Genomic DNA, 19,859 nt, shown 5'->3' on the forward strand with positions numbered 1-19,859 from the left:
GAATAAATGCTAAAGAAAACATGGGGGAGGGGACTGAGGATGAAACTTAGTTTGCACAGTGCTTGCCTGGCATGCAGGAATCCCTGGGTTCAATCCACAGCAACACATGAAACAAAATATGATGTGTATGCCTCTATTCCTCACACTTGGGAGGCAGATGCAGAAGGAAAAGAATTTCAAGGTCATCTTTGGTTATGTAGCTAGTTCAAGCCAGCCTAGGCTACAAGAGATTCTGCCTTTAAAAAAAGAAAAAGAAACAAAATGCAAGAATTTTATCTAGGAAGATGGCTCAGGAGGTAAAATACTTGCTTCAAAGACTGATCACCTGAGTTCAATCCCTAGAACTCATGTACCAGGTGGAAGGAGAGAATTAGATGCCAAAAACTCTCCTCTGACCTCCACACATGCACCTTCACTCACACATACCACATACACACATGATACACATACTACTAATAAGTATGTGTATTAAAGGGAGGAGTTGGAAGAAGAGGAGGGTAGCTATAATCAAGATACGCTGTACACGCATATAAAATTTTCTAATAATTTTTTTTAAAGAAAACATGGTACCAGCCCCCAAAGAGGGAAAGATCCTGCCCACATACCTCTTTTCCTATGTTCTGACCTTTCTTTATCCCTATTTTCAGCTTTCTCTGTTGAAAAGCATGAGTTAAAGATGATCCGGAATGGAGAACAGTAGTTATCTTAATTAAGAACAAAGGCAGTGGAGGTGGTAAATACATGGATTTCATCCTTGTTTTTTGCTGAAGGCCAAATTGTTGTTCTAAGAATAGTAGCATAAGACATCATGGCTTCTTTGAGAGAGCATTCTTAGTTTTCTTCTTATATACATATGAATGGAAGTTGGCAGATCTTAGGAACACTTAAAAACTACAGCATAATTTTCTTAAGTGCCTAATGCTAGAGGGAGCACAAAGGGATGAACCACTTCAGTGCCCTAAGACATGCAAGCCCTGTAGGTTTGTTGTTACATAAAGTGGATGCACATTAGTAGCCTTTCTCATGCGGGTTATTTGGCTTCTTCTATTAGCAAGCCACTAGCTAATTCAAAATAACTTAGCTGAAAAAAGGAGATTTGAAGTCTAGATTTGCACATGAACAAAAAGAGAGGAAAAATACACAGCGTTCCTTATCGGTGCTTATTTTAAGCCACAGAGCAAAGGAAAAATGTAGGACAAATTAAGAACACACCAAAATTCAAGTAATCTTAAACCAGGATCAAAAGTAGTATGTAAGTTGCAAAACCGTAAAGACTAGAAATGAACTGTCTGGCCTCCCTCTCCTAGCTTTTTCATCTTTAAAAAGCAATCAGGATTCAGGTGGGAAGAGCCCATCAGCCAAGAACTAAAGTAATATCTGAGAGAGATGAAACCATCATTATAAATTAGAAGGAGGCCATCGTTCATTTTTCTGCTGTCTTCTCTGCAGGAGAAAGTTCTGGAAAAAGCACACCAGTGGTTTTTCTTTCTTCATGTGCTCCAGGTAATCAAAAGCCAATCATGGTGTTTCCAAATAAACAACAAAGAAAGGTACTTCCCTTTTCCCCTTCATTGCCAGTGGCAGACTGTTTGGATCTAGGCCTTAAAGAATTTGCCAGAGGGGAGGATGAGCATAATTCTGTGACTTCTGGCAGAATGAGGATTGTCCTTCCACAATTTCCATAGTAAGCGCTTTCTTTCCCATTTCCCACAATCATCTGTGTCTTCTACTTTTCCTGCAAATGTATTTGTTTCTGGCTAGCCAATCGCAATTGTTCCATTGCTTTACCACCCATTGGTGACAAGCATACTTCATTCCTAAGCTCCCTGAGAGCTGGAGGATAAATGGGCATGAGGGAAGACCTGGCTGGCACCAAGAAAACAAGGAAAGGATTCATCTTATTGGTCTCTGATTCAAGTTAATCACTGTGGAATAATATTTTAACTCCAAAAGACTTCGTGGACATTTCCAGAATTTCTCCAGAGATACAAATCAATAGATTGGAATAATCAAGAAGAGGCTGCAAGTTTAGTAAATGCCACTCACTTGGTAGATTGTTCTACTTAAGTAAGCAAAAGACTTTTAGTGGAATTGTTCCAACTCCATCAAAGAAGGAAGAAATCAGTTATCCAGGGAAGCACCTCCACATTGCTGCTGGAAATAAAATAAAATAAAAAAGAGGATGACATTTTAATTCCTGTCTCCAATCTTGGATGCAAGGATGTGGGTGGCACTTGTTTGTTATGTGGCTTTGTTAATGAACAGTTTTCCCACAGCACCGAGTAATCGATACCTGTCCACTCAAAATAATGCACTCCCGTATGAGGGTACAGGACTTCATAATTTTGCAGACTGCTTCCCTCTTCTCTTTCAGCTATAAGTAACTGAAAATGATGTTGGTCTGATTGCTCTGAGGGCTTCTTGGGCCCCACTGTTGTTTAAATATTAGGCCCCATGAGCCTAAATCCCCTCAATAAATTAGGGTTCTCTGCTATGATGTCCTGAATGAGACATAAAACTTCAAAATGTTTAATGCAAAGCTAACCTCCATTTAAAAAATTGAATCACACTTGATATGAGTAAAGAGGGAACTTGCGGCTCCCAAGAACATTTTCCAAAATGATTCCTTTGCTGAGTGTGCAGGGTAAAGCACACAGAGCTTTTAGAGGGCAGCAGCTGTTTTGGATGCCCACTCCTTCAACACCGAGTCGTGCCTGCCCTACTGCTCCTTGGCTCTTTGACAGATGTCTTCCACTTGATGTGCTCATCTTGTTTTCTTACCCTCTTCTCTCTCTCCACTCCATCTCTTCCCCTGTCCTTCTTTGTTCCTCTCAACCTCCCTCCAGGCTCCTTTCTTCTCTGGTTAGGGCAGCCACTTAAGCATCCCTGGGTCTTTCCATGGTAGGGGGCCCCTGAAGCTGCCCAAGAGAAACGAGACCCCCGAGAAAGTGTACAAATCCGAACTGGAACAAAGCGGTTCTTTAACTCACATTCAAAAGAATTTCCTCAGCCCACGCTGGGTGTGCTGTATTGTTAACTTGTATCAAAGAGGCTCATATCTCAGGAATCATGGGAAACTTTCAAACATGATTGATGGCTGGTCAAAAGAACATCCATGCGCGATAAGCCGCGGAGAGGGAATGTGCTGAGCCGGTTCAGGATCGCCTGGCTGTGCCTTTCAAATTCCTTTCATCGCAATCGGTGACTGCAAGCACTGCAGGGTGAGAACAAGCCAGGACTTTGTGGAATTTTCTTAACTGCTGATGTGTAATCCATACAGCCAGGGGTAGCAGCCTGAGGATAAAAGATTTAAAGAAATGGAGACACAAGGACTGATTTTTTTTTTTTTAAAGCAACTTGGAAAGGAAAAAAAAAAGTGTGAGAACAGTGAGATTTATGTTAACCCTTTGGGAGGGCGCTGGAAATCTCTTTGATGAAGGACTGAGATTGCTTTGAAGCAGAGTTTATTGAAGCAAAAAGTAAGTGTGGTCCCCAGGGACTTCTGGTGACTGGGTCATTCCACCAGTCTTCCCGACTTTGAGTTTCCTTAACCCATTCCCGCCCCCCAATTCTGCACGGCTACCAAATTGTTAGAATGCTGCTCTATAAATTATTTCACTTTGAAGAGAAGACTGTATACAGTCTTAGTAATTAAAGAAATTCAGAGAGAGAGAGAGACAGAGACAGAGACAGAGACAGAGACAGAGAGAGATCAGAAGACAACTTGCAAGAGTCGATTCTCTCCTATGTGTGTTCCTGAGACCCAACTCTGATTATCATATTTGGTGGCAAGCGCCCTTACCCACTGAGCCATCCTGCTGAACCAATCAGAAACATAAACGGGACAGGTAGTAAAAATACAAGAACCCACCCAGAAAAAAGGGGCAATACACATACATACCCAAAAAGATATAAAAGTGGCTGCTAAAATATCAAGACTATTAAGTACATCCTTCCTTACCATGGGTTAAGATTCCCAACAGCACTTCAAAGGCTGGGACAAAACAGATGAAATCCCTGAACAGGGGGGAAAAAGTGTTTGGGAGTTTCTATTGCTAAGAAAATCAAATATGGCTTAGGAAGCCAAGAGACGACCTAGCTAGGAAAGAGAGAACAGCAAAGAATTTACCTAGAACTGGGAATCGAAACCTTTCCTTAAACAAGTGAGATTACCAGCTCAGGGTTCATGAGAGAAAGTCTGAACAGAAAATGACCTTGAGAGAATAAAAAAGACCAAGAATGCAGCTCAACAAGGAGGCATCAGGTTGCTTCCCTCACATCCTGACTACTGCAGTATTGCTTTATCTACTCTTTCTTTTTCCTGTTCCTTTATTGAACATAAGGTAACTAGTATACGTGCACAAGCGAAAAAGGAAAAAAATTAAAATTATTTGAAGGAGAAAATAAAAGGGCTACCATGAGTGTCACGATGACTGAAAAGGACCACTGTGCTGGAGATGAAGCAGCAGCCACACTCCTACACTCAGGAGTGTCTTCCCTAACAGCGGCTATTGGAGCCCCACTTAGGACTCTCATAATTATTCTTTTCCATGGTCGTCTGCTGTACCATAAAGTAATGAAGCTGGGGTTTTTTTTAAACAAAGCACTGCTCATTTAATCACACTGTGTGGGTTTCCAAAGACAGCAATGTTGTTGCTCTTAGATGTTAAAAAAGTCTCTGCTATCACCCAACTATTTTCTTTGTGGCTAGTGCTTTTCACCTGAAAGCATTTCCAAAGGGAAGACACCAAAATGATTCAAACAGCCACACACAGCAGTATTAAGTGGGGTTACGGAAGTCAGCATTTACACCTCCCAGGGAACTTTTTGGAAGGATGCTGTTAATTGGAGAGTACAAGTTCAGAAGCAGTAATTCAGAAATCAATCATTCCTCCAGAGTGAAACTAGAATATTATTGGAGTAGGAGACTTGGTCCTTGTTGTGAATTGAAGCCATGTCTCCAGAGGGAGGAGGTAGGCGCCTGAGATTCAAAAGTAAACTAACCTCACAGAACAGTAAAAGTGGAAACAAAAGATATGCCAGGCCCCTCTCCAAAGTCATGCAGGCAGTCAACAACTGCTGGGGAGAAGAGGCTGACTTTAGAGCTGCCTGCAGCAATGCTGACCAGCTAAGCTGCCAGCTACTCATGCAGGGAGCTCCAGGGATGCAATTTCATGAGTCATCACCCATGCGGCTGCCTTTCAATTACATTTATTTACTTAATTATTTTGCTTGTGAGGGGGAGAGGGCACACATGTGCCATGACTGTGGAAGTCAGAGGACAATTTGTGGGAATTGGTCCTACCCTTGGGTTGGAATGAATCTCCAGATTCATTCAGGTTGTCAGGCTTGGAGGCAAGTGCCTTCAGCTGCTGAGCTATCTCACATGCCCTGGAGCAGCCTGGGAGTCGTCCGGCCTCCTGTAAATGATGTGCCTAGGGTCTATTCTCAGGTCCTTATCTTCTCTAGGTAAAGAATTACAAGACAAGGGGCTGGAGAGATGGCTCAGCAGTTATGAAAACTGGCTTCTCTTTCAGAGGACCCAAGGTTCAGTTCCCAACATCCACAAGCAGCTAACAGCCTTCCATAACTCCAGTTCCAGGGAATCCAGCACCCTCTCTGACCTCCATGGCTAATGCATGACATGGGTGCACTTACATACATGCAGGCAATACATTCATACACATAAAATAAAAAGAATTACAAGACCAGAAGTTTGCAGTCACAGCACACAGCCAACATTTATTGAAGCACACTCAACACTCCACACAGCAAAGAGACAGACTCTCCACAAGGGGAGGGGCCAGAGCTAGAGCACTGTCTACCCCCGTGGAGAGTCTGGGTCTTTATATTTAATAGGGTAGGAGGTAGGACAGGACTGGGCTCCCCTTTCTCCCTTTGGATTAGACAGAGTAGGATACATGTTGTTGGTCGGTTCACTCATATGAAAGCAGAAACCTGACTGGGAAGAGCAAGGGCAGGGAATTTAAAGTTCCTGCCAGAATGAGTCCTCAGAGTGAGAGCCACCAAAAGGGCCAACTTTGGACAAGAACCTGGAAGTAGGTGAAATGAAATGAAAGTGAAAGTAACTGGAATGCAGCTGAATCTAGTCTGGGAACTCCTCCCCTGACTGAGGCCTCCAGCCTGACTATCTGCCTAATTTAGAACTATCCCCTATTCTCTTTCAAAAGTAATCCCAGTAAATTCATTGCTTTACCAAATCGGATTTCAGTGGAATTATTGCTTTGGTCTGTGTTGTTGTTGACTCCCTATCATCTCCCCAGGAGAAGATCGCACTACAGTCCCCTATCTTCTCCAGCACACACTAAGAATTATATCAACCAGAGTGCCTGGATCCGGCCACTGCATGATGTATGGAAGCAACATAAGTGTCCCTCAACTGATGAGTGGATAACAAAAATGTGGTACATTTACACAATGCAGATCTGCTCGGCAGTAGAGAAAGATGAAATGATGAAATTTTCAGGTAAATGAATGGAACTAGAAACTGTTCTAAGTGAAGTAACACAGACTCAGAAAAACAAAAGATGTATGTTCTTCCTCATCTGTGAATCCTAGCACCAAATCCCTATATGTGAGTATATATTCTGATGGAACTGCAGGAATCAGGAAAATGGAAAGGAACCAGGGAGGTGAAGGGAAAGAAGGAACCTGAGAGAGAAGAACAGTAGGAGACAGATGTTACTAAGAGAGAAATGTGCAAAATGAGGGGGGTGGTTAAATGGGAGGGAGAGAAGGAGGGCTATACCAGGAACTATGGGGATAAAGGAGAAGAAGGAGTTCAAGAGAGGTGGGACCATAGCAGACAGGAACTATCAAGGGAGAAATGGGGACACTTTAATTGGAAAGGGTGGGGAGGAAGGAGAAGACAGGGAGAGAGAGATAATGCCTAGCTAGTATTAAAAAAAAAACCAGAGGGGATCATATTAGTCTAAAAAAACCTACTGAAAAATTATACTTACAATATCTCTACATGAGTCTGTGTATATAACTGAAGGCTACATAACAAGAAACAGTGCCAGACAGGAGAAACCTTCTTTTGAGTTGTTGGCCAGGGTAGTCCAAGAGACTCTCAAAATTACACACTCTCTTGCCACAGCCCTTGATTGCCTCCTAGAACTTGAAGGTAAGACCTTATTGCTGAAGATAGAACATACTTCAGACACAGGATTTGGAGCAATGGAGCTGGAACTGACCTGGAAGCCACCTCCCCTGAAGGCTAGGTCTCATAGCTTTGGAGAGCACTACCCAAGCTGGTAAGATCCAACCCCAGCTTCAAGACCTAAAAACCACATCAGTGACTGGCACAGCAAATGACATTGGTGCAGTAGTGGCACTTTTAGCTTGGGGGTAATCAACAGCTACCTAAATGAATTTAAAATCCACTCAATGGGAGGAAACTCATGCATGATACTGTAAATCTAGCCAAGAACACGTAACTGGAAAGGTCATAGATCTTAGAGAAAATCCCAAGCCTGCCACATCCCTACACAAATGTAACATATTACTATGTACAAAATATGACTCCTTAAATTTACAGACAAGTATCCCAGTCACCACCCATCAAAGAAACTTCTTTTTCAACAGAGAGAGAGTATTACAGAGTCCCACACAGAGACTGTGTGAATTGCCCAACCCTAAGTGGCACCTCTATGATCAACCTCTACACCTAAGACTCACAGAACATAGAACAAGGGATGAAGAGGATACTAATGCATCTTTCAATTATCATCAATGAAAATCCCTCATGCAATAGAGGGCCAGGAACACAAAAGGTCGCAAATGGCCAAAATGTTGAGAATAAGAGTCTACAGAGTGTGGGTCCTTGAAAAGGACTCCTATATTAAAATCCACCCACTCAGGGCTCAGGTACCATTGCAAAAGAGGGGCCCGAAAGAGTATAAGAGGTGAGGAGGAGGTGCATGACCATACAGAAATAGAATCCTACAGGCTCCTGGGACTCTTCTCATATGAACCTACAGCAATGGTGTCAGCATGTACAAGATTCATTCAAACTCAAGCAGAAAAAAAACAGCACAGAACTGTGGAAATGAACAGCAGGCCCCAATCTTAGTCAAAGAATTATTGGTGGCTGATTACTGCTGGGTGAGGAAGGGCTGATCTTCTTAAAGGGAGGGACTCTAAGTAGACTGACTAGATCCCAGTGGATGAACTTGCACTGAGGAACATCTGGGGACACTAACCTGACGTAATAGGCCTAATACAAATGACAGAATGTATGAATTATGGGGGGGGGGCGGCTATGGGTTGGGGCCAATGGGGAAGGGAGTATAAAGATGATTAAATGTTGTATATGAAATACATAAAAATTTGGGGCTGGAGAGATGACTCAGCGGTTAAGAGCACTGACTACTCTTGCAGAGGACCCGGGTTCGATTCCCAGCAACCACATGGTGGCTACAAACCTTCCTTAACTCCAGTTCCAGGGGAATCTGAAGCTCTCTTCTGACCTCTGCAGCATTTTACAACACGGGTGCACTCACATACATGCAGGCAATACACTCGTACACATAAAATAAAACTAATAAAGTATACATATATATATATATGAAGATTGCCTAGTTTGATTTAATAAAAAAGAAATACACAAAAATTCAATAAAAAAATTTTTTAAAAAGATTATTGTATCAATCTAGTTACAACTATCCAATGGAGAAACCCCACTGAGACCCATGAAAGTAAGCACAGTGGAGATTCCATACGAATGTTGTTCCTCAAAAATAATGAAGGCATTATGCAGTCATTTGTCTTGATGGAGAAATATGAACACAATGTGTGCTCAGATTTTACCTCACAGATATGTTCTTTAGTGTACCACAAACTTTATGCTAATGGCCTACATGGTTCCTCAGGAAATCAATAATGCCACGACTTGGCAATACTGAAACCCACTGTCTCCCCTTCAATTTTTCACAAGAAAGCAAGACTACTTTAAGAGAACACAGAGAAACTTGAATATTTCTAATGAATAACTCTTTCCAAAGGCAACTCATTTTTTGCATACAGAAACAGGCCAGGGCTAGACCCATAAGCAGGCATCTATGCCACAAAGAGGCATCCAGCAGCCCAATCTCAATCCCAAGTATCAGGATGACAAATTCCATGTTGTTCTCTAATGTCTGGACCGGTTTCCTGTACTTTATTACAAGTCTCTACCATTTGCTGGAGATTATCAGAGATGGACACTGCAGTGCCATAAAAAAATGGCTTTTTTATTTGTCGTCTAGGAAAACAAATATAGTTTCTCCATAAACCATGGTGAAGGTTTTCTTCTTTCCTACCTTCCAGATTCTAGAAAATCAATTAGTTACCTAAAGGTTTTTTTCAAAGTAGGAAGGAATTTAGCATAAAATGTAGAATTGAAGCACTCAGAGGGAACCTAGAATCCAAAGTTGACAATTGGCACATGTCATGAGCTACATACAACATGGCATTGCTTCTAAGGTCCAGGAGAGGGGAGTCCTTGAGGCCATTTCAGGAGACAGTGGAAAATTACCATAGGTGCCTTCAGAGTAGAGGATGAGTCATGAAAGCACTGAAACAGAGTGCAAGATGATTCAATTCTTCATCAGAGCTGGCCAATTTCTCTGAAAAACTATGATGACACTTTCAGTTCAGTCTAAATTGTCATGCTAATGCACTGAGAAGGGAGAAAGGATGCATGAACTGGCATTTTGAGCCTCTACCCTGTACCAGAGATTTTCTGTCACAACAGTCCACTGTGAGAAGCATTACCTCCATTTCTGCTCATGAATCAACCAGAGAGACTCAAGAGTTAAGTGACTTATCCCTTATCCACAGTTAGAGAGCTTGCAAATGCCAGGTGCAGGATTCAAATCCTGGTCCTCTCCAGTACCTAAACCTCTGTGTCAGGGGGAGGGGGGGGCTCATGTGTGTGCATGTGTAGAGGCCAGAGGCCAACCTCAGTGGCCTTTCCTGAGGTGCCATCCACCTTGTTTTTTGTTTTTTGTTTTTTTAAATAGGGTCTTTCTTTGGCCTGGAGCACACCAAGTAGAATTGACTGACTAGCTAGCAAGTCCCAAGAATCCACCTGTCTCTGCCTCCCCAGCATTGAGATTGCAGGTACGTGCCAACACAATTAGCTCTCTTCTTTAACATGGGTTCTTGTTTAATAACCACAAGAGTGACCAGCACAGCAAACTCTATTGGTGCAGTGGTGGCACTTTTATCTTGGGGGTAGTCAACAGCTACCTAATTGGACTTAAAACCCACTCAATGGGAGGAAACTCATGTGTGGTACTGTAAACCTAGCCAAATACAGAAAGCTGGAGAAGTCTTAGATCTTAGAGAAAACCCCAAGCCTGTCACATCCCTAGACAAATGTAATTTCTTACCATGGATCCTTTTTATTTACAGACAATTATCCCAATCACCACTCATCAAAGAAGCTTCTTTGGCAACAGACAAAGATTAATTCAGAGTTCCACAACTGGTCACACACAGAGATTGTCATGAATTTCCCAAGCCTAAGTGACACATCTATAATGCAATCTCTACACCTAAGGCTCATGGAAGATAGTGGAACAAGGAGTAGACACAATACTAATGCGTCTCTCAACTCTCACCAAAGAAGCTCCCTCATGCAACAGAGGGCTATAAACATAAAAAGACACAAATGGCCAAAGCATAGAAAGTAAGAGTTTATAGAGTTTGGGTCCTTGGACAGGACTCCTATATTAAACTTCACCCACCCAGGGCTCAAGGACCTTTGTGGAAGAGGGGGCAAAAGAATGTAAGAGCCAGGGGGAGGTGGATGACCATATAGAAATAGAGTCTTACAGGCTCCTGGGACTTGTTCATATGAACACCTACAGCAATGGTGACACCATGCACAAGACTCATGCAAACCAAGCAGACAAAAACTGTGCATAGAACTGTGGAAATGGGCAGCAGGCCCCAATCTTGGCCAAAGAGCTATTGGCAGCTGATTACTGCTGGGTGAGGAAGAACCGATCTTCTTAAGAGGAGAGACTCTACATAGGCTGACTAGACCTCAGTGGATGAACTAGCACTGAAGGATTGCTGGAGACATTGACTTAACAGAAATGACAGAATGCATGAAATCCAGTAATGGGGGGGTGCTGTGGAGGGGGCCAGTGGGGAAGGGGGTATAAAGATGATTAAGATGTTCTGTATGAAATACACAAAATTCAATTAAAAATTTACAAAACAAGAGATCCTCATATCTGCAAAGCAAGCATTTTACCAACTGAGTTATCACCCCAGGCCCCTTAAGTTAGACGCTTTTATCTCTAAACTGAGCACCAAAACATGCCCTCCAAGTTATCCTATATTGTATTCTGCTTTCATTCAATGTACACTATGAAAATTCAATTATTATAATTAGGATGAAGCCCAACACATATATTGATGTTGGGTTCTCTTATTAAAAAGATCATCTGGAATATCTTAAGAAATGAAAAGAACCTATTATGTGAAACAGTGTATTGGTACGAGCATGGGATCATCAGAAATGTTCCCTCCTTATCTGTCTCCTCCACTCTATCTCCCACCAAGGCCACTTACTAACAACCCCACAACAGTGCACAAGTATTTACCACATACAAAGCAAGTGCAAGTCCTCAGAGGAGCCATGGGATGTGGCATCTAAAATAAGTAAAAACCATCAAAGTGTGTGAACTTGGTAATGACAGGACAGGGTCCATCTTCTCTGCATCAAGCTCCCCTCCCTGCTGTTGTTCTCACTCTCCCCAGTTTCCCATAGAAAGCTATATAGGGGCCATTTTTCAGTGTCAGGCACTCATTAAATAAAACATAAACACTATACTCCATGGGGCTGAGACTGGACTCCACAGAAAACCTAACATGCCAACAGCACTTAAAGGCCCTTGGTCTCAATTCTGTTTTTCCCATGATCGGCCTGGTTCAGAAACCTCATAACTCATCCTTCCCACAAGTGACATGGCTATAGACCAAGTTGTTTAGAGAAGCAGATAACAACTTCCCTTGAAAGAAATGAGTGAGACATTTCAGAAAATAGGGTCTGTAGCAAATGTGGTCATTGAATTCAACATGACTACCTCTCAGGACGCATTTCCTTTGGCATCGCTCTAATAATGCTGCTTACTGTCTAAATGATGGAGAAAGGTTCTCCAGCACCCTCTCAGGTACGCAATGCCTGGGATTTTCTGTGCCCTTGATTCAGGGAGAACTGGAAGGATGGCAGTGCCAAAGGACTTTCTCCTGGCTAACAGAGAAAATCTGAGATCGCCTGGAGAGGCTCAGCCTACTGAAAAGACTCTGCACTGTAATGAGACTTGGGGGAGTTCTCTGCCTTCAGGCCAGGCCTTTCCTAAGCTACCCTGGCTGAGACTGTAGTCTATTTTTAGGGTCCTCTTAGGAAAAGTGGTTTTAACTCTTCCCTTATTCACAGGGAAATAGAGAGGGATGGGAAGGCAATTCATTTACATCTCGGATGAGCGTGTATGTGAATCAACATAATTGACCAAACAAAATTCCAATTCATGGGTAAAGCTGAGCTGTTCTTAGAGTATTCACAATGAACGTGCTTTCCTATCTATTGCCTATTTATGGTATCTGAACTAAGAAAATCCAGCCAAACCATTTCCTTCATCAGAATTATTCTATGCTTCCCTTATATCATAAGAGATCAAATCAAGGAAACCAGTTTTATATCAGCTCAATCCCTCACCTCTTTCAGGGATTTATGGAAATGTCATTTTCTCATGAGACCTTCCATTACCACCCCAGTGAAAACTGCAACACACCCCCCAACACACACACACACACACACACACACACACACACACACACACCCCTGCACAGAATCATAAGAGATCAAATCAAGGAAACCAGTTTTATATCAGCTCAATCCCTCACCTCTTTCAGGGATTTATGGAAATGTCATTTTCTCATGAGACCTTCCATTACCACCCCAATGAAAACTGCAACACACCCCCAACACACACACACACACACACACACACACACACACAGCACTTCCTTAATGTTTTCTTTGTCTCCACAGTACTTACCATTGTAATATAGTTTTGTTGTCTATTTTTCCTACCAACCTCCATGAAAGAAAATTTCTATCATGTTTTCCTAGTTATTATGACATGGCATGATACATAGCAGGTACTTGAGGGATTATCAAGAGAACCAAATAAACACACAGCTTCTTTTACAATGTAAGATCTTATATTAGTTAGCAAATGACTGCCATTATAAAACTGGACATGGACTGATGAATATGCAGCAGCTATTCCTGCTGAGGAGATTATCTCTGCTTCTCTGGAATGCAATCCTTGGAGCCTGAGTACTCATCTGAGATCCCCCTTCTTGCAAGTCCCAGAGGGATACCTAAAGATTGGACTTCTGGCTTCTTGAATCATGCTTCAGCCAAGCTTGATCGCCTCCTTCTCTCTCTTATGCATTCAAGACACAGGGGATGAAGCAGTCCCATTGCTAAAACCATAGTTAGAAAGCTTTCAGCTGCACCATGAGACTGAAAACCATGAAGAACATCAGATAGACTATGGTGAAACACAGGCTGAATTCATTCAACAAGCATTTACAAAGCATTCATTTTGTGCCTGGTTATGCCAGCCACTGGGAACACACAGGGAAGCACACTGTGGTCAGACTCAAATTCAGCCAACTTCACATAATGATGATAATATCCTTGGAAATGTGATGAAATCGCAAAGGAACTTTGAAAAAGAATGTGCCCCGCCAGAGGAGCCTGCTGAGTCTTAAGTTAATTAGTCAAATGAGGCCTAAAGAGACTCACCTTCACTTTGCCAGACACTAAAGGTACTACAGTCTTGATCTTGAACTTCCCAGCCTCCAGAACCATGAGAAATAGATATCTGTGTCCTTTATAAATTACCCAATCTCCCATATTCCATAACAACAGTACAAAACAGACAAAGCATCTTACAACCAGATGACAGAAACCACTAATTTCAAGGAATGAATTGCTGAATATAAGATTTTTTGGCCTATTCATCTGAACACTGATACTGTACATGCACAGAGCAATGAACAGTAAGCTGTAAGGAAAGTTATTTCAATTAATTGTTTTCTCTTACATACAAGAGATTTTTGTGGCATTATCCAAATTCAACTTATAACTATGCTCAGTATCAGATGTGAGGTAATCTTGAAATAAGTTATGGAATTAAAGATTTTATTATCCACCATTACCATCATGTTTGTTTTGCATTTAAGACAATCTCCACATTTAACATATTGAACAAGGAAACAGAACTCTCGGTCCTGGCAAATTTGGCACCAGGACAGATTTCAAGACATTTTAACTCCTCCATGCTTTCAAATCAGAACTAACGTGTCAGCCAGAATTTGCTCACTGTCATCAGCTACCAAAGCGTCAAAAGTTAACAGGTTAACAATGGCAGTGAGGGGGATTCTGGAGGCTTGGAGAAATTTATGTGCTAGAGTTTTAGATATGTGTAAATCTCATTATACTCAGAATGCCTGAGAGTTTAGTCTCTATAGAAAGAGGTTGAAGAAAACTAGTTCACATCAAAAGAATCAAGTTAATAGTAATATCTCTGAACATTGGTATTGTAGGGTTCTTCGTATTAAGAGGAAACTAGGAAAAGGGAAAGAGCATGAAGAGACATGCTTAAACTATGAATGGCTTGAATGTCTCTCACGCTGCCGCTGACTGGCTTTGGGATGGGTTCTCTAGGGTCTTTGATAGATTGCTGGAGTGCTGGGATATTGTCCTGCCATTTATCAAGTGAAGGCAAGAGTACCTAGAATAGAGATAGCACAGATTTCCAACACCTGATAAGTGAACCATTGAAATAGGGTAGCACCACACCATGGTTCATGATCTAGCATTAATGAGGAGTAAAGCGCTACATGCTACAATATGGAAAAACCATGAAAATCTTATACTAAGCAAAAGAAGCCAATCACAAAAGGCCATATACTGAATGGTTCCATTTTATTAAAGGCCCAGAAAAGGCAGATAAATCTTTAAGACTGAAGGTATATTCATGGTTGCCTCAGAGCTGAGGGCTGGGGGTTGAGGAAAGGTGGCAAAATGATGAGTAGTGAATACGGGATTTGGAGGAGGAATAAGGAAAATGCTCAAGCACTGACTGTAGTACTTGTTTTGTATGGTCCTAAGGAGACCAGAATCCACTTAAGGACTTCGTGTTTGTCCCCTCCAGAGTTCTCAAGCTGAAGTCTAACCATCAGTGCAACGGTATTCAGAGATAGGACTTCTGAGAGATAGTTAGATCTAGATGAGATTTCCATGAGAGGATGGCCCTCTTTATAAGACAAAGAGATGAGAGCGCCTTCTTTGCCATGAGAGGATACAAGAAGGCAGCCATTGGCAAGCCAGAAAGGGGGCCTGCACCAAGAACTGAATCTCAGCTGGTGCTACAGACCTGTAATCCCAGCTACTCAGGAAGATCAAAAGTACAAATCCTACCTGGGCCACAGAGTAAGGTCAAAGCCAGCCTGGGCAACTTAGTGACACTTTATTTCAAAATAAAAATATTAAAGGGACAGAGGCTATAATTCAGTGGTAGAGCACTTGTTTATCATGTTCAAGGCCCTGGGTTCAATCGCTAGTACTGTAAACAACAAAAGAAGAAGCGTAGAAAGAGTAAATATGGCAGCACCTTGATCTTAGACTTTCTGTCCTCCAGAACCATAAGAACTAAGTATCTGCTGTTTCTAGTACAAGTCCATGGTACTTAGTTTTAACAGTGCAGCTTGACCCAAATACCACTGGACATTTTTAAATAGATGGATTGCATTATATGTAATTTACATCCTAAGAAAGCTATAATTATACTACTAAAAAATAATAGCTTAAACTACTAAATAATAGTAATAATAATACCTATAGGGTTTGTTATAAGGACAAAACCATGTAAGAGGGTTTGGCTTACCTTGGCGAGATGCTATTATAGTTCTACCACCTTGTAAATCCCAGGGCTCCCTAACATGGCACTTTCATTTTCAAAGAAATAAGACTTTTGGAGAAAAAAAAATACATGAGGCATATGAGAGTTCTTATTAAAGAATATCCTATATAATATCAGCCACATAATTATATTTAAATTCTCCTCAAAAGAGGCATTTTCAATGCCACCCTATCAATCAAAAAAGATCCCAGATCATAGAAAGTGACAAAAGTAAGAGTGTGCATTGCCCAATGGGCAGCTTTCAGTTGTTCTGCTGATAAACCTGGCAGTGTCCCTGGAGGTCGGTGCACCCCAGTAGTCTCCCTGTCTCACTAGGATTCCTACTCCATCTCCACACAGGGAGTCATTACTTTAGACCTTGTCAGACTTCTAACTGCCTCCCAGCTTGCTCTCTTACTTTGAACACATCCTAATAAAACAAGCATTATTCAAGGTTTGTTTGGAAGTAGGAAATAGCACTGTAGAAAGAGGAGTGGCCAGGTGTGTGAGGGGAGGGAAAGTCGGGAGAGATATTTCTCCTGTGACATAAGATGTGGTCCCATTCTGAGACATGCTTTCCTGGCACTTAAAACAAGTCTTGGTGAACAAGACCATCTCACGTTCCACCTAACAACTACTGTTAAAATGTCAGTGACAGAATGAGAAAGCTATTCCATCAAGATTGTCAAATGTCTAATTAGACGAAGTCAAAAATCAAAGGAAAAGAATCTAACTGCTAAATATAATACACTTGGGTATCAAATCATTGTAGGAAAAAGAATAGCACTTTCGCTTTGTATTTTAGGGGTATACATATAAACATCTTTCTGTGATTCTACATTGATTAACTTCATGAGGGCTACTTATTGACTAACAACTTTCAGCTCTACATTGATTTGATGAAACTAAGATCGAGGAATACCACTATCTCATTACACCCAGAGGAAAAAGAAAGAAATCTTCTTTACTTTTTTTTGAGACAGGGTCTCCCTTCCAGCTGGCCTGGAAATCACTATGTAGACCAGGCTGACCTCCATCTTACATAGATGCACCTGCCTTTGCCTCCTGAGTACTGAGATTAAGGCACGTGCCACCACATCTAGCAGAATTCTGGTTTTCTAAAATTAAGAAAACAAAAGAGAAAAAATATGAGAACTTTTAAACTCTCTTCAACAAAAGACAGATAAGTTCAAGATCAAAAGACAGGCTGTGAAAGAATAAAATGTTAGCATCAAGAAAATATAAAGAATTCCCAAAACATGAATGTGAAAAAGATAATCAAAAAAAGACAGTAAGACAAGGGCTGGGCATGGTGACTCACACCTGTAATCCCAGCACTCAGAAGGCCACGGGTTCACAGCCAGCCTAGGCTACATAGTGAGCGCCAGGACAGCCAGAGCTACACAGTAAGACCCTGTCTAAAAAAATAAAATAAAATAAAACCAATGATATGAAGAGGCAATTCATTGAAGAAAAAATATGTATGACCCAGAACTTCTACCTCTAACTATCTATTCAATTTAAAAAACTGTAGCAGATGTAAAAGTGTTTGATGCAATATTATATAACAGTAAATGGGAGATTATTAAATACAACATTGAGTATTTAAGAGGTGGAATATTATATAGTACATGAAAGGAGTTGAAGGGGACTTGCACTCTTCCTAAAATATGAAATATTTCAATTTTTAAAAAATACATGGCTGGGGCTGGAGAGATTGCTCAGAGGTAAAGAACCCTGAATGCTCTTTCAGAAGACCCAGGTTTGAATCCCAGCACCCACATGGCAGCTAACAACTGTCCATAACTCCAGTTCCAGGGGATCCGACAGCCTCTTCTGTCCTCTGTGTGCATTGCACAACACGGGTGCACTTACCTACATGCAGGCAATACACGCATACACATAAAAAAATAAAAATAATAAACAAAATACTTATAAAAGGAACTCATGGCTATATGTTATGCTTAACATAGAGTGTGGTCACTAGAGCTAATGACAATATTATATATTTTTTAATTTTTAATTTATTTATTTTTATGTCTATGAGTGTTATGCCTGCATGTGTGTAAGTGCACCCATGTCATGCAGTGCCTCCAGAGGACAGAAGAGGGCGTAGGATCCCCTGGAACTGGAATAACAGGTAGTTGTTAGCTGCCATGTGAGTGCTGGGATTCGAACCCAGGTTTTCTGCAAGAACAGCCAGTGCTCTTAACTTCTGAGCTATCTCTTCAGCCCCTGACAGCATTATATTCTTGAAGAATTCTGAGAGATGTTAAGTGTTCTCACCGCAAAGCTGACAGCTATGTGAGGTGACAGATGTGTGAATTAGCCAGATTTAACCACTCCACATGGTGTGCATATTTCAAAACATCATGTTCTGCGTGATAAATGCATAGTTGTACCAGTCTGTTTTTAAAAAGAAATGAAAATACTTAAATGTTTAAAGAGAGTATATGTTTAACAAAAATGCCTAGAAAAAAGTTTTTCCCCAAATGTTGATATGGACGGAGATGTAGCTCAGTGGTAGAGACCTTGCTTATGAAGCACAATGCCCTAGGTTCAACTCCCAGCACCATAAAGAAAAGAAAGAAAATGTGCAAGTGGTTTTATATGAGTGGTAGACAGTGGATATGTTCTGGGTTATTTTCATATATATGTGCTTATGGGTACAAGTGTGTTTTCCAGACTACAAAGTTAAAATGTAATAATAGCAAGCACGGCTATCATAGTTCTCTATTCAATCACAGGGAGAGACAAGCCCACACTCAAGGATGTCTTTGATTTCAGAAACAGATGAGAGTACTCTGGGCATAAAAGCATGTCTGTATTCACAAGGCCAACCCACTAACTAATTCGCTATTAGACTAAACATTAGGTTAAAAATCTTTATTAAGCTTTCAGCTTTCACCTTGAAAATCAGAGAGTGGGCCTTTGAAAAAATGAGTAGGACCAGGATATTTTTGTGATTAAATATTACTACATAATTTGTCTTAAACACTTTCCTATTTTAAAATGTCAAGATAATTATATGTTAAATATTATCTTAATAAGCCCTAGAAATTCAGGTTTTAATTATGGAAACTTAGGAGACATGAGCTGCTAGTCTCGCACCTCTTACCTCTGGCCCTGTGGAATTATAAGCAGGCTATGCCAGAATCCTTCACTACCTGGTTACAGGCTAGTGGACAACATGACATTTTGCTTGGAAATGATATAGGATAATATGATGGAAAATAACTGTGCATTTTCCATTGTGCTTCTCCTGTATGGCTATAAATAAGTTGAATTGTGCTCCCTTGATTTATGTTTATGACTATTATTATGATGATTTATTTTGGGTTGAGTGCTGACAGTGTGCTGAGTGCTATACCAGACTCATAAGAAGAAATGGTTATGCCCCAGAGGCTAACATACCAAGACAAACAATTCAGCCATAAAGTACACCAGCTAAGAGATGCTTCGTCTCAGCAGAGCAATGCTTCTTGAAGTTTATATGTAGGTGGAGAAAATTTCCTCCTTCTGAGGGAAGAAGGTTAATGCTCTTTGAAAGACTTTGAGTCCAGTTCCAATAGAGATTTCATACAAGGGTAGAGACACAGGAAAGTGCATGCTCTGTAGCACAGTAAAGGCAATGGTTGATGGAGGGTCCCCAGCAGACAAACAGTCTGGTTCTGGGTTAAGCATTGTGATTATAAGACTGCCCTTCAAGGGACAAAGTCTATGGTCCAAGGTAGATCCAGTATGCTACTCTCACTATTACAACCATCTTAAACCCATTCTAGAATACTATAGGATGAGGACATCCAAATATTTAGGCCAGTGATTCAAAATGCATATTTTCAAGAGCACTTGATTTGGAGG

The sequence above is a fragment of the Nannospalax galili genome, unplaced genomic scaffold, assembly GCF_000622305.1.
Source record: "Nannospalax galili isolate Female #2095 unplaced genomic scaffold, S.galili_v1.0 scaffold359, whole genome shotgun sequence".
NCBI classification, from domain to species: Eukaryota; Metazoa; Chordata; class Mammalia; order Rodentia; family Spalacidae; genus Nannospalax; species Nannospalax galili.